Source organism: Pan paniscus, chromosome 19 (genome assembly GCF_029289425.2).
Source record: "Pan paniscus chromosome 19, NHGRI_mPanPan1-v2.0_pri, whole genome shotgun sequence".
Lineage (NCBI taxonomy): Eukaryota > Metazoa > Chordata > Mammalia > Primates > Hominidae > Pan > Pan paniscus.
This window is the reverse complement of record NC_073268.2, coordinates 85,877,414-85,902,103: the sequence shown is the minus strand read 5'-3', so window position 1 is coordinate 85,902,103 and position 24,690 is coordinate 85,877,414. Positions and strand designations below refer to the sequence as shown.

The following is a 24,690-nucleotide window of genomic DNA, read 5'->3' as shown; positions in this document are numbered from 1 at the left end:
TAGATAATAAATTATGTTATTACAACACATACAAACAGTGTCTCCTTTCAAAACTGCAAGTCTAATTATGCCATTTCCTACCTAAAACTCTTTAAGGGTTTCTGCTAGTCCTTGGAACAAAGTCTAAACTCCTTGACCTGGTTTTTAAAACTCTGATTAGCCAGGGTTCTACCTTACTTGCCAGGCTCATCTTGGGTAAATGTTTAGTTGCCTCACATTCTAGGATTCTGTATTTCTCCTGTGATCATTCTAATCTCAATTTTTTTTTTTAATTTCTTGGTGGTTTGTTTATCCCATAGAGTTTATGACCTAAATGCACAGATGATATCTAACTGCTCACTATTATATTCTCAGTACACAGTGCATATTAGTCATTCAAATATCAGGGTCATAGCGGAAAAGAATACCTAGTTGCAAACATACAATTAAATGAGAGATAACAGCCCCAGCAACCTGACCCTATTTGGTCAAAGTTGGATGACAAAGGATGCTATATATAGCCAGAATTCAATTATAAAATTTTATGCAAATGTAAATAAGCTTCACCAAAAAGAGAAAATGGATGTCATCATTATTAATTTATCCTTGTATTATTATATATTTTCATTATTGTTATGTCATCACTAAATAGACATCAAATGCAATCATTTGTCAATTATCTATATGCAACATCCTCTTAGAATAATACCACAAGTATTTTACCACTTGGCCTTCCAGCATTAGAAGATAATGGCCTCATCCTACACAAACTTGATAAAACTTAATAATATGGAGAAAAAACAATGAAGAAAATCTGCTGCTTAAATTGTTATATATTCTAATGCATTTTAAGGTCAAATATGAATTTTCCTTTTTTATTAAAAGTTAAACATTAAACAACATTAAAAATGTCATAGAAGCATTAAAGATGCTATTCCAGATTATATATGCAATGAATAATGCCCCTTTTAGTATGTCTTATTATTACAGATAATTTTTTACATATGAATACTTTAAAAACACAGATCAAAAAGACAATTGTTTTTGATCTGATCCTAACGAGATCAAAATTACTCTATTCTTTTTGCAGAACTCCAAACTCCATCTTTGCTGGCTGGGAGCTCTCTAGTCTGCCAATGAGCTGACACCAAAGCCTTCTTTTCCCAGTAGCTCATCATTCATCATGATCTTTAAGATGGCATTACATGTCAACCTATATATTTCTGGTTCCAAAAATAAATATTGCTGGTAAAGTAACAAAAACAAAACAAAAAAAGCTATCTACACATTTTCTTCTCAAAACATATGCCAGCCCTTTCTCAAGACTGCAGAGGCTGAGTCTTGAAAGAACACCATACTTAGATCCCTGTAGCACATTTCTCAAATATGACGACCCCACTCTAAGGACGCTTGCTTCTGGTCAATTCTCTGTCTTTCATGTTCAAGCACTGAGAAAATCCAGAAAGAAGACAATGAATAATGAGTAGTATTAGTTCTTAAATAAAACACATCATTTTTCATTTCCTCTTTAATAGTTCTCCAATGGGAATTGAGTCATTAACAAAAGAATTGTTCTAGGAGGCGTCATGACAAAAATTTCCTGCATTATGTAAGAATAACAATAGTATGAACCAAAGTATGCAAAAAAAGCTCTTACTCCCAAGCCTGAAAGCTTTTGAGTAATTGACAAGTTACATTTTTGAGATATAATTCACATATCATGAATTCACCCATTAAACTATATAGTTTAGTGCTTTTTTAGTATTTTCACAAAATGGTGCAACCAACACCAATGTCTAATTCCAGAACGTTTCTATCACCCCCTAAATAAGCACTGTACTCATGAGCAGTAATTCCCCATTTTCCCCTACCTCAACCCCTAACAAACATTAATCTTTCTGTCTCAAAGGGTTGGAATATTCTGGAGATTTCACATCAGTGGACTCAGAATGTATAACCATTTGTGCCTGGCTTCTTTCACTTAGCACAATGTTTTCAAGGTCGGTTCATGGTGCAGCATGTGTCAGTACTTCTTGTTATGACTGAATAATCCCATTGTATGGACATAGCACATTTTGTTTATCTGTTGATCCATTGATGGAAATTTTGGTTCCTCCTAGTTTTTTGGCTATATAAATAATGCTGCTACAAATATTCATGTCCAAATTTTTGCATTGACATGTTTTTCAGTTCTCTTGGGTGACATTAGGAGTGACATTGCTGAATCATCTGGTAACTTCATATTTAAATTTTTGAGGAACCACCACAGTGTTTTCCATAGCAGCTGTACTATTTTACATTTCCACCTGCAGTATATGAGTTCCAATTTCTTTATATCTTCACCAACAATTGTTATTTTCCTTTTTTAAAAAAAACAATTATAATCATTCTAGTGGGTTTGAAGGGGTGTCTCATTATGGCTTTGATTTGCATTTCCCTACTGACTAATGATGTTGAACATTTTTTCATGTTTATTGGCCATTTATATATCTTCTTTGTAGAAATATCTATTCAAATACTTTGTCCATTTGTCTATTTTTAAATTGGGATTTTTATATTTTTATTGTTGAGTTGCAGGAATTCTTTACATATTCTGGATGTTTGTCCCTTTTGATATACATAATTTGCAAATATTTTCTTCTGTTCAGTGGATTGCCTTTTCACTGTCTTGATGATGTCCTTTGAAACACAAGTCTCAATTTTAATGAAGGCCAATTCATCTATTTTTGTTGTTGTTGCCTGAACTTTTGGTATCATATCTAAAAATCAGTTGTCTAATCCAAGGTGAAAAAGATTTATACTTTTTTTCTAAGAGCTTAATAAATTTAGTTTTCACAATTAGGTATTTGAACCATTTGGGGTGAATTTTTGTATATGGTATGAAATGGTTTGGCTGTGTCCCCACCCAAATCTCACCTTGAATTGCAATAATCCCCACGTGTCAATGTGGGGCCACGTGAAGATAACTGAATCACGGGGTGGTTTTCTGTATACTGTTCTTGTGATAGTGAATAAGTCTCACAAGTTCTGATGGTTTTATAAATGGAAGTTCCCCTGCATAAGCCTTTTGCCTGCCTCAATGTAAGATGTGCCTTTGCTCCTCCTCTGCCTTCTGCCGTGATGGTGTGAGGACTCCCCAGCCACGTGGAACTGTGAGTCTATTAAAACTCTTCTCCTTTATAAATTACCCAGTCTCAGGTATGTCTTTATTAGCAGCGTAAGAACAGGCTAATACATGGCATAAGGTAGGAGTACAACTTTTCCCAGAGTTATTTTTTTGAAAAATCTATTCTTTCTTCATTGAATTATCTTGGCACTCTTGTCAAAAATTGACCATAAATACAAAGGATTATTTCTGGGCTTTAAAATCTATTCCATTGATTTATATGTCTCTCATTATGCTACCACTTCCTTTTTTTGATTGTAGTTTGTAATAAGTTTTGAAATTGGGAAGTTTGATTCCTGCAACTTTGTTCTTCTTTTTCAAAATTTTTTGTCTAGTCAGGGTGCCTTGCATTCCCATATAAATTTGAGGATTCACTTGACAAATTCTAAAAATAATGGTAGCTAGGATCTTTAGAGTGATTGTATATCATCTATAGATCAATTTGGGAAGTACTGACATCTTAAAAATGTTTTCTTCTAATCTATGAACACAGGACATCTGCCCATGTATTTAGGTATTATTTAATTTATTTCAACAATGTTTTATAGTTTGCAGTAAACAAGTTTTACAGTTCTTTTGCTTAATTTATTTCTAATTGTTTTATTCTTTTTAATGTTGTCATAAATGGAATTATTTTCTTAATTTCATTTTTGAATTATTCATTTCTATTATATGGAAGCACAACTGATTTTCATATATTGATGTACCCTGCAACATTTCTGGACTCATTTATTACCTCTAATAGCCTTTTATTAGATACCTTAGAATTTTCTATATACAAGATCATGTTGTCTGCAAGTACAGTTTTATTTACCCTTTCTAAAATGGATGCTTTTTAAAAATTGCCTAATTACCCTCACTAAAACTTTCTGTATGTTAAATAGAAGTGACAAGAGTAGATATCCTTGTCTGTTTCTGATATTTGGGAAAAACATTTCATTCTTTTTTCATGAAGTATGATGTTAATCGGAAGTTTTATCAGAGTGAGGAAGTTCCTTACTCTTCCTAGTTTGAGTATTTTTTGTGGTTTTTTTTTAACATAAATAGTTGTTGAATTTTGCCAAGTGCTCTTTCTGCATCAATTGAAATGACCATGTAAAGAAGTTTTCTTTTATTAGTTTGGCCTATTATATACTGATTTTCATTTTGTGATCCCCCTTGCATTCCTGAGATAAATCTCACTTGATCATGCCATACAATCTTTTTTATATGTTGCTGGATTGGTTTGCTAGTATTTTGTTGAGTATTTCTGCAATTATATTAATAAGGGATATGGTCTGCAGTTTTATTTCCTTGTGATGCTTTGTGTGGTTTTGGTATTTGGTATAATGCCCTCGTCGAAGGAGCTGGGCAATGTCTCCTCCTCCTATGTTTCTTGAAAGAGGTTGTGAAGGATTGATGTTCATTCTTTTTTAAACATTTGGTAGGATTCATCCGTCATTCTTGTCATCATGTCCCAGGGTTTTCTTGTGTAAAATTTTTTATTACTAATAGTCACTTTATTGTTATAAGTATATTTAGCTTTTCTATTTCTTCTCAAGTCAGTTTAGGTAGTTTTTGTCTTTCTAGGAATTTGTTGACATACAACTGCTTATATTATTTTTATTTCTCTAGGTTCAGTAATAAGTACTCGCATTCATACCTGATTTTGATCATTTACATTTTCTCCCTGTTTTTCTTGGTCAGCCTACCTAAACTGTCAATGTTGTTGATTTTTCCAAATAACCTACTTCTGATTTTATTTATGTCCTCTATTGTTTTTCTATTCTCTATTTTATTTACTTCTACTTCAATCATTTTCATTTCTTTCTTTCTGTTTACTTTGCATTTAATTTGCTCTTGTTTTATTAGCTTCTAAAAGGAGAAAATCAGGCTATTGATTTGCGGTCTTTATTATTTCTTAATATAGGCATTTACCACTATCAATTTCCTTCTAAATGACTGTAATAGCTGCATTCTGTAAGTTTTAGTGTGTTGTGGTTTTGTTCTCATTTGTAAAAATAATTTATGTTCTTTATGCTTTCTCTTTTGGCTTTTTGGTTATTTAAGAGTGTTGGTTATTTAAGAGTGTTGTTTAATTTTCCAAAATTTCCTTTTGTTATTAACTTCCCATTTCGTTTTCTTATGATCAGAGAACATGCTTTGTATAATTTTAATTTTTTTACATTTATTGAGACATTTTATGGCTTCACACGTGATTCATCTTGGGGAATGTACCTTCTGCACTTGAGAAGAATGTAATCTCAAGTTTTTGGGTAGGGTGCTAGCTATACAGATCTCTTTTAGCTTTGCTATTCAGACATTCTATTTTTTACTGGTTTCTGTCCAGTTATTCTAGCCATTATTAAAAGTGAAATATCAATGTCTCCAACTATTAACGTTGAACTATTTATGTCTTCCTTCAATTCTCTCAGTATTTGCCTCATGCATTTTGGAACTCTGTTGTTCCATACATATATGTTTATACCTAGCATGTCTTCTTGATTAACTCTTTTATCATTAAAAAGTATCCTTCTTTGTCACTAATGACAGTTAGTCTTAAGGCACATTTTGTCTGATATTAGTATAGTCATTACAGCTCACTCTGATATTAGTATAGTCATTGCAGCTCACTTTGGCATTTTACAACTCTGACTTAATCTTCACTTCCTGCTTGCATAGAGTCTCCAAGTTAGCCAGAAGTGAGAACTCAGACTTTCTAAGAAATTTTCTGGAAATTTACAAAATTCTATGTAGACCTATTGCCTCCTAGAGTCTCAGAAATATGTAGGTCTTCCAAGTCTCCATGGATATCTCATTTTCCAGCTTTTCTTTTTCTTTTTAATTCAGGTCCTTGTTTGGCCCAACTGTTATCAATGCCTCAGGCATCTGCAATGATGAGTAATTACTGCTGATTGTTTTCAACAAATGCCTTGAGAAAAAGGCCTTTCACACTGGCCAAGCTTTGAGTCAAGTTAAATAAAAACAAGTGCTGTCAATTGCACTTCCAGGGTACTGCCCTACAGAATCAAATAAAGCTCAGGGATTGGGGTTTAGGGGAGCTCCACACTCATTCTTCCCCTTCTAGTGGTTTCTAGGCTGCTAGTTGTCACCATGATTGCAGGGCTATGTTTTCAATGCTGCTGTAAATCCTGGAGGAGAGGATTTCACAGGGTAACTTACAACTGCACATAGATTGCTGTTTTTCCAAGAGATGCAGCAGGTTTTTTTCGGAGTAAATGCTCCTTGGATTTTTGCAAGGTTTCCCAGGTCTGGAAAAGCTGGTTTTGGAAATTTTGCCAGTGTTCTTATTGTTTTTATAGGGAAGCAGATTTTTAGAAATCTTTACTCTTCCATTCACGCTGATGTTACACCCATTACAGACATGGAGGTAGCCTATTCCTAGAAATTTTAGGAAAAAAAACCTTGTTGCCAAGTAACCTGGAAGCCTGGTGTATGTTTCTATGCCTTCATTTCCAAATATACTAAAAGTAATGCAAGTGACCTCTTACAGGTGAGAAAAGGCACTAATTTAATTGGCAATTAAATTCCCTTCTTAACTGACTTTGAGTAGGAATTACTGTGGATAGAAATGAGAGAAAGGTGAGCTCCAGCTTGGTTTCTGTTCTCAGAAAGCTTTTTGTCAATTTTATGTGCTTGTAGCACGTCTTCTATGGGAGTCCACATATTTCCATTTTAAAAAGCTTGTGGTGTCCATGTTCCCAAGATGCTGGTTTGGCACGGCGTGTGAGAAAATCTAAAGGGCAAAGTGCAGAGATGAGAGTTGTCAATTATTCAATCAAGTTGTATAGACACCAGTGTGGACTCTTCTGGCTTGAAAAGGCAGGGAAGAGTTTCAACTTGGAAGGTGTTTTTCTATTTGAACCTGAGGATCAAGATTAACATCTTCTCTTACCAATACGTTCTGGATAGTTGTATTTTATTTTCAGGCTTTGATAAACCTGGAATGCCACTGCTTTATGGGTAGCCACAAGGCTGGACTTCACATGAGAATTCGGCTTTTGTGAGTCTAGCCTTAGTGCCTTTTCTTTCCCTTCTCTTCATTTTGCAAATGAACATAAACAATTCATTTCCCATTTGAAAACCTACCTATAAAATCAAGAAAAAAAAGTGTTTAAGTTCCCTCAACTAGTATCCTCTACAGTTTCTCTTAAGTCTTGATTTATATTGCACAATAAGGTAGGCTTTTTCCAAACTACATTAGGATGATAAATACAACAATGTATTTTATCCTAGAAGAAGTTAATTCCTATCTGGTAGCTTTGATAAATGTGCTTCTGATACCTCTTATTCTAATTATGCAATAAAATAACTAGGCTTTTTCAATTCACTTTTCTCAAGCAAACTTTAGCTTACTGTCAGAGGCATGTGAACCAGAGCAACTCCATCTTGAATAGGAGGTGGGTAAAATGAGGCTGAGACCTACTGGGCTGCACTCCCAGATGGTTAAGGCATTCTAAGTCACAGAATGAGACAGAAGGTTGGCACAAGATACAGGTCATAAAGACCTTGCTGATAAAACAGTTTGCAGTAAAGAAGCCGGCCAAAACCCACCAAAACCAATATGGCCATGAGAGTAACTGCTGGTTGTCCTCACTACTACACTCCCACCGGCGCCATGACGGTTTACAAATGCCATAGCAACATCAGGAAGTTACCCTATATGGTTTTAAAAGGGGAGGCATAAATAATCCACCACCCCTTGTTTAGCATATAATCAACAAATAACCAGGGCAACCAGCAGCCCTCTGGGCTTCTCTGTCTATGGAACAGACATTCTTTTATTCCTTCACTTTCTTAATAAACTTGCTTTCACTTTACTCTATGGATTTTCCCTGAATTCTTTCTTGCAGGAGATCCAAGAACCCTCTTTTGGGGTCTGGATTAGGACCCCAGTAAAATTACCACACACCACTAGAGTAATTGACTTATATTCTCTGTCCTCAAGATGGGAGGTTCTTGAGAACAGGAACTTGGTTTTATATTTCATTGTATCTCTGATATCTAGCATAAAACCTGGTGCATAATACGTGTCAATAGGTGTTGAACAAATTGTTGCAATTAAATTTAGTAAACATTGATTGAGTGCTTGCCATTTGTCAGCTAACGTTTTAGTAATGGGATACAGGGATGTGTTTAGATTCTCATTGAGAAAAGAAAATATAAGTGCACAAATGACGTTAAGCAATGGTAGATGATGCTAATTCCTGTGAAAAACGTAAAATGGATAAATGGAGTAGAGAGTTACAAAAGGAGAATTGGGAGAGTTCTTTCAGTCCAGACAGTTAGAGCCGGCCTCAGTGAAGAGATAACAGAGGAGACAGATTCATGATCGTAGGGAAGATTAATCCACACAGAAAAAGAAACAATTGCAAAGGCTCGGAATTGAGCCTGTTTTATTATGTCACACCCAACATGGAATTTCTTCCTAGAATTAGAGGAGAGGAGAGAATTTTTAGATTATGCATTTCTTTAATTATTTTAATTGCAAACTTCTACTGCTGAAGAACAGGAGCTCTCAGACAACAGGATATTTTGCCAAGACAAGAAAACAGCTTTGCTCCTGGAGAATTATTTTAATTGTTCTGGTGGGAGGTATTGAAAAAATATTTACTGGAGATTCACTTTAGGGCCACAAAATTAAAACAGCAATTTAGCAATAGGATTATAGTTAATGATGTTCAGAGACATATTTGGTTGTTTCGGTTTATTTTATTTTATGGTAATTTAGCTGAGGTAGCTTTTATTTATTCAGAAATATTTACCCCTTTTCATTAATGATATGTGCTCTTACAATGAAATTTTTTTGCTTTTTTTTTCTCCCAAGTACATCTTAATTAAAGTTTAGCCAATTTCATGCATTGAAAAGTGTAAAAGTATTCCCTGAGCTGAAATTCCTCTGAAAGAGTGGAATAGAGCATGCTTCTTACTGATCCCAAGTGTTCCAAATTCTGACCCAAATAAGACCTTTGGGGGTTCAAGCTCATTTACATTTCATAAAATGTAACTTCCTATTTCTGGAGAATAAAAGGCTTTGAAAGTCACAAGGAAACGGCTCAAAAGGCATCCAGGGCATGAAATAGCTTTAACAAATCCTGCTTGATGAGTTAAGTGTAAAGGAATCAGAAACATATGGATTACATTTCCCATAAAATACACATAGGCTTAATAGCGAAGAAGAAAAAGTGGCTGTGGCCCAGTGTGATTCACGTTTTTTCGAACCTAAAACATTTGGAAAATAGTTCAAGATGGTTAATAAACCCCAAAGCAAGCCCAGTCTGTCCTTCCTACTGTAGGGAGGAATGTGCTGGATTTCAATGCAGTACAAGGGGGTGTCTGCTGGATTACTGACAACTCTCTTTGTCACACAAACAGTACCTCCTAGGGAGACAGAGAGAAAGGCAAGGCAGGTTTGCACTTGTCTGAGATATGCAGAATACTTTGGACCCCACTGGCAGAAAGTGCATGTTTCTTGGTCCTAACTCCTCCTAACAGCCATAACCTTCTGACTCAGTCATTTCAAGTCATGGTTATGGAAAGCCTCCTCCTCTCCTTTCTTTCCATGGCCACCTCCATCCTACCCACTCATCCACCCCCTGTAAAAAAAAAAAAAAAGAAAAAGAAAAGAAAAGAAAAAGAAAAACATCAACATTTCTAAAATTGTTCTTTAAGAGATTGTTCTAATCTGAACTCATTTAGGAAATGAGGAGGTTGAATAAATTGCATTCCCAGGCTTAAATTACTGTGTCATTCTTGGTGACACAATGAACCCTTTCACCTAGCATTGTGTCCTAGGAAATTACAATTCCTGCCTTGAATGGACCTGCTAGAGAACAAGCAGAGGGTCAGTTGCAGATCATTAGTCAGAGGGGATCCAGAGCCCATGAGTCAGGACCTCTCATTGTTGCAGGAAGCAATCCTGACCACTTACCCCCAAGTCTCTTCAGGCCCACTGCCCTGGGGGAGCTACCACACACTGCAAAAGAATGTCCACACTGTGACTGCAGTGTGGGGACCAGAGACGCACTGAGTCAGGCCTGCTCTTTCAGGTGGAGGTCAATGCTGTTCTGTCAGGCAGAACCAGTACTCCTTTGAGATGCAAGATTTTGAGGAAGTGCTTTCCAGCAAATGCTCCACTTTCTTCAACTTCACAAACTCTTTAAGGTTATCATCTACTTTCCATTTTCACAATCACAACCATTATTCGGGGATTATTATTCTACCCATTATGTACACAGTCTTCAACTTAAAGCACCAATCCAACCATATCACCTTTCAGTAACTCTTCAAACATTTGGTCATCTAACTATTGACCTGTCAGATTCTTACCAAAAGAAATGACCAAGTAATATTGAAACCTGGGGAAGCCTTAGCATTTTCAATCTTAGAAGGCAACTGAAAACAACCTACAGTGAGTAGTTATGTAAATGAGGTGTGTTTAGATTCTGAAGTTGATCAGACCAGGCTATCTTTGCCAGACTTCTGCAGGGACTCTGGAGTCTAGAGAGAAGGCAACTGAATATCCACGTGCTGCCTTAACCTTGGAGTCCTCAGGCTTCTAACTTGCAAGTTTTCTGCTTAGAACTCAGCATTTGGGGCAATGGCTTCTTCCTGTACAGCCTGCAGAAGCATAAGCCAAATAAACCTCTTTTCTATATATATTACCCAGTCTCAGGTATTTCTTTACAGTAATGCAAAAACTGGCCAACACACCACTTGGCATATTGTGTACAGGTCAGCCATCTCTTATTCTTATTCCTATTCTTTTTGTTTGGGGTTTTTCTTTTCTTTTTTTTTTTTTTTGAGACAAGGTCTCACTCTGTCACCCAGGTTGGATTGCAGTGGCACCATCATGGCTCACTGCAGCATTGAACTTCTGGGCTCAAACCATCCTCCTACCTCAGCCTCCTGAGTTTCTGGGACTACAGGCATGCTCCACTATACCCAGCTAACTTTTTGCTTATTTGTAAAGATGAGATCTCCCTATGTTGCCCGGTCTGGTCTCGAACTCCTGGGCTCAAGCAACTCTCCCACCTTGGCCTCCCAAAGTGCTGGAATTACAGGTGTGAGCCACCATGCCCAGCCACCATCTCTTATTCTAAACATATAAATCCAAACATCCTTTTGACAAAGTTCTCTTTTTTTGCAAGTTCTCTTCTTTTGCAACTCCTATTAACATCTAATAAAGACTAAGTTTATCCAAGTTAGTGAGATAATGTGCAATTTATGAATATGCAGTATGTATTCAATATTACTTTGCTACAATTAGCAAAACACCAAGAGGATTGTAGGTAGGTACGTCTGTGTGTTTGAATATCATTCTATGTGATTTTCCTCTATCTCCCTCCAACTAGAATGTAAAAACTTTATGGATACTGTAAATTAGTTTATTTTGTTTACTTCTGTATACCCAGTTTCTAGAATAGTAAGCCCCCCAAAAATATCTTTCCTGAATGATTAGATGAAATCCATTCTTCCATGGGGGTAATCCCATAGCAAAATAAACTCCTACATCTTTAACCTTTCTACTCTATATTTCTCTGCCTCACTGTGGTGACTAAGACCTGATTCTCCCAGAGGTAAAATTTCTTCTGCAGATCTTCCAAATCCATGAGTTTATCTGCCTGGGGTAAAACCTCTTTTCCCTTTGAAGTTCCTGCATTTGACTCTCCTCTGCCCTGCCGTGTTGTCCTCATCAATCCACTCCCCAGTACCCACTCTTCCTTCATCAAGGACTTTGGCATGTGGCTTTCCATCTTCATTGCCATCACAGTTCCTACCAACACTCTGCGAGTCTCCAATAGGCACAGGGATGACACCTCTGATGCCCGGCCCTCTTGGTTCCTCCACACTCTCAGCACTCCAGTCCCCTTTCCCTGCACACTTCATTAGCTCCTTGTTCCCACAGTCAAATGTCATCCTTATTACAGTAAATGCCACCTATACTTCTTGGACGGACGCCTACAGTTTTAGCTCCCTCTCGGGTGCTTCTCTTTACCTGTACTTCCCCTGCATACAATCTCCAACCCTTTGAGCCTTTACTTATTCCCATAAGCCCCTCCTTCCTCACTTCCTTCCCTATGCAGCTCACTGTTCTCCAGCCCAGAGACTTCTGTGAACCCCAAAAATCTGAGACAGGTCTCAGTTAATTTAGAAAGTTTATTTTGCCAAGGTTGAGGACATACAACCATGACACAGCCTCAGGAAGTCCTGATGACATGTGCCAAAGGTGGTCGGGGCACGGCTTGGTGTTAATACATTTTACGGAGACATGAGACATCAATTGATATGTGTAACATACACATTGGTTTAGTCCAAAAAGGTAGGACAGCTTAAAGGAGGGGCTTCCAGGTCATAGGTAGATAAGAGACAAATGGTTGCATTCTTTTGAGCTTCTGATTAGCTGCTCCAAATACATAATCAGATATGCATTTATCTCAGTGAGCAGAGGTGTGACTCTGAATAGAGTGGGAGGCAGGTTTGCCCTAAGCAGTTCCCAGCTTGAGTGATTTTGGGGGCCCAATATTTATTTTCCTTTCACACTTCTTTGTCAGTACCTTGACCTCCCTAAGTTTAATGTTTTTGCTTTTTGTTTGTTTGTTTGTTTGTTTTCTGTTCCAGCCACCCAGATAAGTCAAAATGTCACCTTTTTCCCTGCTTAGAGAAAATTATGCTGTCTTACAGATTGATGCCTTAAAAACACCTAACCTCTAACCTCAAGCCCCTAACCTCAAGGCATGCCTGATGCTGTCCAGCTCTCTCTTGAATTTCTTTATTCAGCCTTCATTTTCCAAAGGAACTATTTAAACCCTCTTAAGCCCTTCAACATTTTAACCCTGTCATTTGCCCCAACACTATGCAGGTAAACACATCTTCCTGTTTCACAGAATAGCCAGCACACGGGAGCTCTTGACTTCCTTCTAGCCTTAGGAGCTAACCAGGGACAGATTCTCTTCATTCCATTCTAAAGGAAGAAGTGCTGTCCCCAACCTGCATTCTAAAACCCAACCTTTGATCCTTCTGATGGGCTTGGTTATCTTGATTATTTCATTTCTCTTCCAAGTTGTTAACTTCTCCATATATGTTGGCTCCTTTTCAATAGCATTTAAAGATGGGCAATCCTATCTTACCAAGACAAAATAAACTCTCCTTGAAACCCACAACTTCTGCCATCCACCTCTTATCTCTGCTCCCTTTCATTGATAAATGTCCTTAAAAGAGTGTTTAGAGCTGGCCAGGTGTGGTGGCTCACACCTGTAATCCCAGTACTTTGGGAGATCCAGGCGGGCGGATCACCTGAGGCCAGGAGTTCAAGACCAGCCTGGCCAACATGGTGAACTACTAAAAATACAAAATTAGCCTGGTGTGGTGGTGCTTGCCTGTAATCCCAGCTACTTGGGAGGCTGAGGCAGGAGAATCACTTGAACCCAGGAAGTAGAGGTTGCAGTGAGCCGAGACCATGCCACTGCACTCCAGCCTGGGCAACGAGAGCGAAACTCCGTCTAAAAACAAAAAACAAACCAACAAAAGAGTGTTTAGAGCTGCAGTAACCACCCCCTCACTTTCCAGGGGACCACTTCTTCCTCCTGGAGCTCTCTTCCCTTGCAATCTCCACATTTGCCACCTGCTTCTCTAGTTCGTCTACTCAGTGTCCTCTACAGCTGTCCTCTTCTAACCCTGCCTGTCTTCCTGATGATGGTGTACCTCAGAACACCATTGTAGCAGAGACACATCTGTTTGCATCCCACCAACAATTTCAAGGTCACCTTGACATTTCCACAATACCCCCTGTTTATCCACAGCTCATTACAATGAACATTTTCTAAATGGCAACCAGAATTCAAAGATGAAAAAAAAAAAAAAATGATCGCTGCTCCCAAAAATCTCACAGTCTAGTGGAAAAAGCAAAAATGTACACATTGAATTAGTGTACATAGCGTGTGGTAATCAGATGATTTCCTAGCTACCTAAATTGTAGGGTAATTATGCAGATTAACCAATCTCGTTTCCACATTTTAATGACTCAATTTACAAAATAAGCTTTCATACAGTTTCTCAGGATTACAGTTCAAACAAAAAATTTTTTCTGTCTTTGAAAGTTATTCCTACTCATAGCCTATTGCATTAGTGAAATAACTATTTATTTTTACGTATGACTAAAAGATTGCCACACATATTCCTAAATTAAACAACATACTTTTCAAAATATATCATTTTTGTTTCTACTTTGCAATTGGAAACAGATAATGAGACAAATTTAGAAACTAGTTGGCTGGCAAACTAATTTATCTGTCTCCTATATTAGCAAGTTTATAAGAATTTTGACATACCATAACATATGTATGTATTCAATCAAACCAAATTGGCCCATCAACAAATAGCAGCATGGGTTGAGAATAGCACTGAGCGTTGTTACAAATTATATTCCTGAGAAAACATTAAAAACAATTCTGAAGAAACTAAGTGAATGAATTACAAAAAAGAAAACATTTATAAACTAAGCAATAATATTTAATATTTGTTATAGAATTCCTTTCCAATGTTGTCATAAACTAGCTCCAAGCAAGCCATCAAGCCAAGCTTTCAGTTTTTGCCATCTTTTTACGTCTTTGAAATAACATTTTCCTTAAATGGGATCATCATTTTACTCACCTTTTTTTTTTTTTCTTTCGTTTTGGAGAGACAGAGTCTCACTCTGTCGCCCAGGCTGGAGTACAGTGGTGTGATCTTGGCTCACTGCAACCTCTGCCTCCCAGGCTCAAGTGATTCTCCTGCCTCAGCCTCCCGAGTGGCTGGGACTACAGACGCATGCCTCCACGCCTGGCTGATTTCTTTTGTATTTTAGTAGAGGTGGGGTTTCACTGTGCTGCCCAGGCTGGTTTCGCACTCCTGAGCTCAGGCAATCCATCCACCTTGGCCTCCCAAAGTGCTAGGATTACAGGCGTGAGCCACTGCACCCGGCCATTTTACTCACTCTTAAAGGATTAACTTTTAGTGACAGATATATTGTGTTCACTTGAAGAACAGAAACCCAGAGCCTAGAGGCTGCCTGCAGAATTGTCTAGCAGGTCGCTTTCTCTAAGAGATTGATTTGGATCTTTAAAGATAGGTCTCATCTCAACTTACTTCCTTTTCATGTACACTACCATGCATGTCACAATATATAAAAGGTTAGTGTCATGCCTTTTATCTAAAACCACATTTTTGACTTTATGAATTACCTGTTAAACATGTAAGCAATGCTACTACAGTAGAAAGAAAAATGATCATTTTGTTTCACTCAAGAATAAGTCCAGATAATAATAATTATAAATATTAGATAATACTTTGGTGTGTTGATGATAGATGGATAAAATAGATATATAAATCAATATATAATATTTACCTATATATCACTATATGATTTACACCAATATATAAATACGTAATATATACCTATATATTATATATAACATATTAATATATAACATATAACATGTTTTTGATGGTTAATATTGAGTGTCAACTTGATTGGATTGAAGGATGCACAGTATTATTCCTGGGTGTGTCTGTGAGGACATTGCCAAAGGAGATTAACATTTGAGTCCGTGGACTGGGAGAGGCAGACCCACTTCCAATCTGGGGGGGCACCATCTAATCAGCTGCCAGTGCCGCTAGGATAAAGCAGGCAGGAGAAGATGGAAGAGCAGATTTGCCCAGTCTTCCGGCCTTCATCTTTCTGCTGTGCTGGATGCTTCTTGTCCTCAAACATCAGACTCTGAGTTCTTCAGCTTTTGGACTCCTGGACTTACACCAGTGGTTTGTCAGGGGCTCTCGGGCCATTGGCCACACAATGAAGGCTGCACTGTCGGCTTCCCTACTTCTGAGGTTTTGGGACTCAGACTGATACACTACTGGCTTTCTCGCTCAACTTGCAGACAGCCTATTGTGGGATTTTACCTTGTGACCATGTGAGTCGATTCTCCTTAATAAACTCCCTTTCATATGTTTACAAAAAGAGTGGAACTCTGCAAAATATTTGAAGAGATTTATTCTGAGCCAAATGTGAGTGACCATGGCCCATGACACAGCCCTCAGGAGGTCCTGAGAACATGTGCCCAAGGTGGTCCAGGCGCAGCTTGGTTTTATACATTTTAGAGCGGCTTGAGACATCAATCAAATACATTTAAGAAATACATTGGTTTGGTCCAGAAAGGCGGGACAACTCAAAGTGGGGAGTGGGCAGGGGGCGTGGTGGGGGTGGAGTGGGTGGTGTTCCAGGCTGTAGGTGAATTTAAACATTTTCTGGTTGACAATCGGTTGAGTTTGTCTAAAGACCGGGATTAATAGAAAGGGAATGTTCAGGTTAAGATAAAGATTGTGGAGGCCAGAGTCTTCTTTTTTTTTTTGAAACAGAGTCTAGCTCTGTTGCCCAGGCTGGAGTGCAGTGGCGCAATCTCGGCTCACTGCAAGCTCCGCCTCCCAGGTTCACGCCATTCTCCTACCTCAGCCTCCCGAGTAGCTGGGACTACAGGCGCCCACCACCATGCCTGGCTAAATTTTTTGTATTTTTAGTAGAGATGGGGTTTCCTCGTGTTAGCCAGGTTGGTCTCGATCTCCTGACCTCATGATCCGCCCCCCTTCGGCCTCCCAAAGTGCTAGGATTACAGGCGTGAGCCACCGTGCCTGGCCCAGAGTTTTTTTGAAGTCTTATAGTGGCTGCCCTTAGAGACAATAGATGACAAATGTTTCCTGTTAAGTTCTTAATCTTTTTAGGATTGGAAGAACCTGGGAGAAAAAGATCTAGCTATATTAATAGAGATTCTTAACAAATGCAGATTTTCTCCCACAAAGAACAGCTTTGCAGGGGCAAAATAGGGCAAAGAAACATGTTTTGGGGTAAGATATTTTGATTTTCTTCCTTGTCTGATAATGTTACACCAGAGTCAGGTTGGAAAATAAGTCATGATATATAGGGTTAAATAAAACCCATCTGATGAGAATTTATGGTTTGTAGGGCCTGACTCCCCAGACCTCTTAGAAAGGAATTTGGGCAAGATTTAAAAAATCAGAGTTTAGTCCATATATATATATATATCTTCTATTAATTCTGTCCCTCTAGAGAATCCTAATACAATGTTATATATATAAATGGATACACACACACATACACACACATATGTATATACACACGTCTCCATTTTATAGATGAGGACACTAAGGCATAGGGAGACTGACAAACTTGCCCAGAGTCATGAAGCTAGTATATTGTGTTGCTGGGATTTAAACCTAGGCTTTATGGTTCCAGAAATAATGTCTTTCTTGTTCTAAAAGTGTCCATTTTCCTTGAATATTTAAGCAAATATAATATCTCTTAAGTTTTATCCTTCTTGGAAGTTTTATCAAACTTGGGAGCAAGTTAGCTTAGCTGAAACCGACTTGTCAGGATCAGCCAACTTGGTTCTATGATTGGTTTTGGTTTGGTTGTGCTTGTTTATTTATTGTGTTGGTGGTAGTTGTGTGTGCATATGTTATTAATGATGGTGAATTTTCTGTGAAGCAAAAGAAGTTTGCATTTCAGGGCCTCTTATTTGTCTGGGTCTTTTCTGTAGTCAACGTCCCTAGTAATATGGTCACATGGTCATGTGTTTTCATAAATTTTATAAAATTAATATATTGTGACTATAAACAGTTTAGGCCACTGTGTCTATCCACTCTGATTTCTCTTCATATCAGTTGTTAAGTGGCCATAGACATTTTGGTAATTCAAATAAGAAGTTAAAATCAAAATACAAAAAATCTGAGCTATGGGTGGGGGGGCTATGTAGATAATTCAGTCATGTCCATGTATGCCTAAATTATTGCTAGACATCCCTACATAAGAACAGGTTCCAGGAAAATTTCTACAGTCATCTCTATTGACTACACAATGTCATCACACGAAGAATGAGAGCAGAGGTTTAACAGGAATAGAGCCAGATAATAGGCAATATAAAGTCCTTCCAAATAATAGAGTTCAATATGTGAAAGAAAACATGATGGAGTTTTTCTCAATATCACAATAAGCCTAAAAATGTATATGCATTATTAATAATTAATTAGAAACAAAACTGTTCTAAATAATAATTTTCACAAAGTTTGCCTTTCAAGTAGGATATAGTATGTTTGGCAAATCTTTGCTCCTACTAAAACAACTAGGGAGAAAAAAGGATAAATTAGAAAATTATATTGTTAAAGTCATCAGAAAACTATGGAAGCAATGAGAACTAGATGCATTAAAATTCCAAACAGAGAAGAGCCCTTCCTAAGAGGGCTGGCAATCAATAGTTGTTTCTTCTGTGAGGGCATTTGCAAGTTTGGGCAAAAGCTGAGGCTCAGGCTTGGCACAGGTGGAGGAATTCCACTGCAGAAAACCAAGACGAATAATGCTTCTGAAAACTTCTGAATGGTAGATAGAGATCTGAAGGAGCGCAGACACATGACCCCAAAGGACATTTGCTGAGTGCTGAGGCAGTATAGGAAGTGGGGTGTTTATCTGTTCAGGGTGCTTAGGTGACAAAATCCTTCTATAAATACAACAGATTTGCAAGGTTATGAACCTGTTTGGGTGGAAGGTTAAAGGGCTTAATTTAAAGGATCCAAAAGATACACATTATATTACTGAAGAAGTAGAAACTCATTAGACTTTTCATCAAAACCCTGGTAAAGCCACAGTCAAAAAGGATGGGGCTGAAAGGGAGAGTAAAATTTTGCCCAATTTCTTGGTACTTAGGATAAAAGGTCCTGTTTTAAACCATGGCTCATCTCTTCCTCAAGATGTTTGTCAGATATTGAAGCTACATGGGGCTGGAGGCTAAATAGTTAAGCTCAAACTCAGAAAAATTGAATTGAAGGGTTTAAGGTCTGAGGAGACACACATCTACCAAGATCACAATCAGAAGATCAGTGATATAGCAGAGGTGGGCTGAATCTATCTAAAACTACAATCCAGCTCTGACCAAGCTCAATTACTGATTAGATTTAAATGACCTGGCCAGCCACTGTGGCTTATGCCTGTAATCCTGGCACTTTGGGAGGCCGAAACAGGCAGATTGCTTGAGCTCGGGAGATTGACACCAGCTTGGGCAGCATGGCAAGACCCTGTCTCCACTAAAAATACAAAAAACTAGCCAGGCATGGTAGTGCATGCCTGTAGTCCCAGCTACTCAGGAGGCTGAGGTGGGAGGATCGCTTGAGCCTGGGAGGCGGAGGTTGCAGTGAGCCAAGGTCACACCACTGCACTCCAGCCTGGGTGAAAGAGTGAGGCCCTGTCTCAAATAAAATAAAATAAATGAAATGAAATAAAAAAACCTTCCCCTCATATTATCTTCCCAAGAAAAGAAAGAACAATTCCCCTTGGGGAAAAATGACATTATAGTCATTATTTATAGATTTTTAAAATCTGTCATAAAATTTAAATTTAAAAAACCAAGAAACAAGATAATTTACCTCATAGTCAAAAGAAAAATTAAGCAAGAGAAGTAGAACCTCAGTTTATCCAGATAGTGAAATTTGTAAATAAAAATATTAAAATAACAATTATAGCTATGGTAAAACAGAGGAAAGGATGGTTAAAATACAGAAATGAATGAAAAGATGCATAATGTAACAAACAACTTGAAGCTATAAGCATCAAATATACCTCCTAGAAATGAAAAATGCAATTATCTGAAACAAGGAATCCATTAGAACCATCTAGGCAATGCAAAACAAAAAAGATTAGTGAACTCAAAGACAAACCAATAGAAAAACATTCAAGCTGAAGAATGGAGGGGGTAAAGCATAGAAACAACAACAACAAAAGAGAAGAAAATTCATATGGGAGACATTCAATTGTAACATATTGTATTTGGATTTCCAGGAAAGGGTAGAAATGGACCAGTGAAGTATTCAAAGAAATAATGCAAATATTTTTGGACTGATGAAAAGGAATAAATTGCAGACTTATAAATTCAGTAAACCCAAAGCAGGATACTGTTCTTTTACTCTCTCCCTCTTTCTGTCTCTGTCTCTCTGTCTCTCTCTATCTCTGACACACACACGCGCACACACACACACACACACACACACAGAGACACACTCCTAGGCAAAAGTAGGTTAAAACCATAAAGATCACATGGAAAATACAAAACATGAGCTACCAATATCAGGAATGTGAAAAGGGACATCACTACAGATGCAACAGATCTTTTAAAAATAATAACAGGATAATTGTGAACGACTTTATGCCAGTGAAATTTCCAGTAAAGTAAAATTTAAAAATTAAAAAAAAATCACAACCTATGAAACCTGACAAAGGAAGAAATTTTAAAATCTGAATTAAATATGTAATTATAAGACCTTCCTATGAGAATGACCCAGATCTGGAATGATTCACTAGTGAATTCATACAAACATTTATGAATAAAATAGACCAATCTTATACAAACTTTTTTTAGAAACTAAGGGGAATAAAGGAAGTACTTCCTAACTCCTTTCTGAGAGCTTGGGACAAAACTTGATTCCATACCCTGAAAAGAAAATTTTAAAAAGAAATACTACAGACTAATCTTACTCATAAACTTAGAGGCAAAATTTTTTCTTTAAATTGGAAAAGTGAATTCGGTAATATGTAAAATGAGTAATACACCATTTAAACAAGACTTATTTCATGTAGCCAAGAGTGTATTAATATTCAAAACTTAATGTAATTTACTTAACAGTAATATTCAAAACTTAAAGTAATTTACTTACAAAAACTTAATGTAATTTACAACACAGTAGAAAATCATGCAATCATCTTAATGAATGCAGAAAAAATGTGACAAAATTTAACACCTGTTTATGGTTTTAAAAACTTATAAAATCATGAATAGCAGAAAGCTTGTTTAAACTGATAAGCACATCTACAAAAAGAAAACCCCTCATATTTAATGGTAAAATATGGAAAATTTTCTCCAACAACAAAAATGAGGCAAAGACTATTACTATTTATGTTCAATGTTGAAACAGAGATCTTGGCCATTTGAACAAAGCTATAAAAGTAAAGAAAATAAACACTCAAAAGGCCTATTATAAAACCACAGTAATTAAGACAATGTCATATTGGCAGACAAATAGACAAAATGACTAATGATACAGAATGGCATTGATATAGACCAACTCATGTATGCTTCCTGATTTATGACAAGGCAGCACTGCAGTGAAGAGGGGGAAAGGTAGCCATTTCATTAAATGGTGCTGGGTCAGTTAGATAACCATATGGACAAAATGAGTCATCCCAGAAGGTTGGAAAGCATGGAGCTGTTGTGACCTGGCTTGTTATTGTTACATCAGCCAAGTCTATTGCATAGTCTCAGCCACCCAGTGTTTCCAGCTTAGATGATCCAATGTTGTTAAAATAGTAAATTTTTTTTTTGCATCAGGATGAACATATGGTGGTCTCTTCCCTGTTCATCAGGATGTACATACAGTGGTCTTTTCCATGCTCACTTCAGAATTCTACTTGAAATTATTTCAAAAATTGCCTGAGTACCTGCAGTGTTCTATTATAAATTTGGCATGAAAGAACAAAAGAGAGGGAATAGTATCAAACAGATACACACAAAGTGAGTAATATTTGTCTTGCCAACATAGACTGCACAATGAAAGAAAAAAAAGGAAGAAAAAGAAAAGAAAAATTTGTCAAATTTCCATGAATTTGGAATTCAATCTGAACCATATGTAGCTCCAGATTAGGTCATATTCTCATGATAAAATTACTAATTTTGTCTTCAATTTTGTCTGCTACTCAGTATTTCCATGATCTCTTATTAGCTGATCTCATGCATTATTTATTTGGTCTGTATCATTCGAAGATAAGGGACTTTGAAGCCCTGAAGTTTCACCAGGAGGTTTGGTACTCTGTGATTAAGGTACAAGTGGAAAGGTAAGAGAGTTGGGTACAGTGGCACACAGACTCTGGAACAAAGTCCCCTTACTTGCTAGCAGTGTGATCTTGGGCAAGTTACTTCCTCTCCCTGTGCCTCAGTTTTCTTGTCTGTGGAATGAGTTTAATAATAGGACCTACTTCATTAGGTTGTTGAGAATATTAAGAGAGTTTGAGGTTAAGGCACTTAATATATAGTGCCTGACACATAATTAGTCCTAAAAAGATATTAGTTACCATTTTTAGGTTGTAAGAACCATACAGAAAATTCTTGTCCTTTAGACACTGGCTTTTTCTAATTGCATATTAACCCAGGCTTTCCACAAATTGTGGTGATTTGGAACGAATTAGTATTTGCCCCTTTAAGCTCAGTTTTCCCATTAGCAGAGGGCAACTATGCCTTTCTGGTTTCCCATCAGAAGCCAGTTGAGAATAAGAGGCAGTAGAGCAGAGTAGCAAAGATCTTAGGCTTTGGAGCCAGTGGCCTTAGTTTAAAACTCCTCTGATGGTTTCCAGCTGTGCTACCTTGCAGTGAATGATCTAATTCCTCTTCTCATCTTTAAAATGGGGACGTAATGGCATCAACTTCATAAGATTGTCAGGAGAGTTAAATAAGAATGCATTTAAATTGTTTAATGATCAGTTTATGTGATTACTAATAGTCATTGTGCTATTATTATTATTATTATTATTATTGTTAACAACATTGGTCCCAACATAGAAATGCTTTGAATTCACTGGTAAGGATGCATTTGAATAATTCAAAGAACATTATTATCTTTCAATTTTCAATAGCAGAGACTTCTTTTTTTTTTTTTTTTTGAGATGGAGTCTTGCTTTGTCACCCAGGCTGGAGTGCAGTGGTGTGATCTTGGCTCACTGCAACCTCTGCCTCCTAGGTTCAAGGGATTCTCCTGCCTCAGCCTCCCAAGTAGCTGGGACTACAGGTGCGTGCCACCACACCCGGCTAATTTTTTGTGTTTTTAGTAGAGACGGGGTTTCACTGTTTTAGCCAGGATGGTCTCGATCTTCTGATCTCATGATCCGCCTGTCTTGGCCTCCCAAAGTGCTGGGATTACAGGTGTGAGCCACCGCACCCAGCCTGAGACTTTGCTTCTTTTAGCATGGTGTTGGTTATGCTCCAGGCACTTGAGTCTTTACCCAATTAAGATATTCATTGCAGACTCTTTGCAGTTATTTGTTGACACAGGTAATGTACAATATTCAGGCTCTCACCTAGTTAAATATTAGACGTGGTCCATAAAATATGTGTATAAACCAAACTCTCTTTAAAATGTAGTGTATCATTCATTTGCTCCAGAGTTTATGGACTATTCTTACAGAGGATCAAAGCTGATGATTTATATGTAAATAATTGAAATTAATCTTATTACCTTGTGATTTTAGGCTTTCTCCCAATCCCTATTACATTTCCATGACTCTCCTGATACTGATAGTCCAGTACTTGACTATGAAAAAAATACAAAACAAAATAAAATAAAAAAACAAAATAAAAACAAACACCTCACAGGGCTCAGTTCTATCAGCTGATTATGCAGCAGATGTCCATGAATAACAGAGAAGAAGAAAAAGAAGAATAAGAAAAAAGAGGTTTCACAATTCCAAATGGAGTTAATTAGGAATGAAAGTTGCAATGGAATGGAGTGGGAAAGTCACCTGGACTTACCAAGGGCTACCCTAAGAGGGTGTCCAAACATCATTGAACTTCTCTCCAACTAGTCTCTAGACGGTTGTTAGCACCCGATTCCCTGGTAAGACAGCAGTGCAGTGGGTCATCAGTAAGACCAGAAGTTCTACAGACAGTTATAAATTATGAAAGGAGAGATTTACTTGAAAGAGTAAGCCAGAGTGTCCTCCAGGAATTTTTGAAACATCACATTGGAGCAGACAGTGAAATCTAGTAGTTGTTAGTAGCATACAAAGGGCCTGAAGCAAAGTAATCAGAGAAAAAAATTATAAGGTAGTGGGTATATTGGCTCAGACCCAGTAACATAAGACATTCATTACACCAAGACACTGTAAGTCTCTGAACGCTCCTCAACTCTCTCAGCTGTTAATATAAGATGAGAGTGAATGTTTGGGTCAATAAAATTATCTGCTATTTCCATATCCAAAAAGCAGACGGGGCTCACTAGTGGAAAAATGTAGAGGTTAACAGTGAGCTTTTAAATAAACAATTTGGCCTTAAGTCATTCTATGCATAAGTCTTTCACTACCAGCAAAGAGTGGCTCCTTCAAAAAGTTACTGAGCCTTTGAGTTTTTCCAGGACAGAGGAGGCTGAATTTCTCACAGGTTCAAATGTCAGCCACCACTTGCAGAAAGGGTATTTGAAGGATGAGTGTTGTATAACCACAGGCTGAGGCTCAAAAGCCAATTCCAGTTAAGCCTGATAATAGTTTTTGACATTTAGTGACACTTTATCCTTCAAAAGTCTTGGGTAGCTAAACTGCTTGCCTGCATTTTCTGTTTCTATGGCAACTGGAGATTTTAAAATGTTAATCTTAGTTGACCTCTTTTATTCTTTTTTATTTTGTCTCTTCCCTAAAAATTCAGCCCAGGGCTAAATGATTATCTGTTCTCTAGTCTCAATTAAATTTT

The 24,690-nt window shown here is 37.3% G+C and overlaps 1 long non-coding RNA gene across 1 annotated transcript in view; it reads right to left on the bottom strand.

The window, feature by feature from the left end:
• LOC130540940 (uncharacterized) overlaps positions 1 to 24,690 on the bottom strand; it is a 308,776-nt gene that overhangs the window by 22,724 nt on the left and 261,362 nt on the right. Inside the window, exon 5 of the long non-coding RNA XR_008954979.2 lies at positions 1,338 to 1,427. This is a non-coding gene — a long non-coding RNA (uncharacterized LOC130540940). The remainder of the gene's footprint in view (positions 1 to 1,337; positions 1,428 to 24,690) is intronic.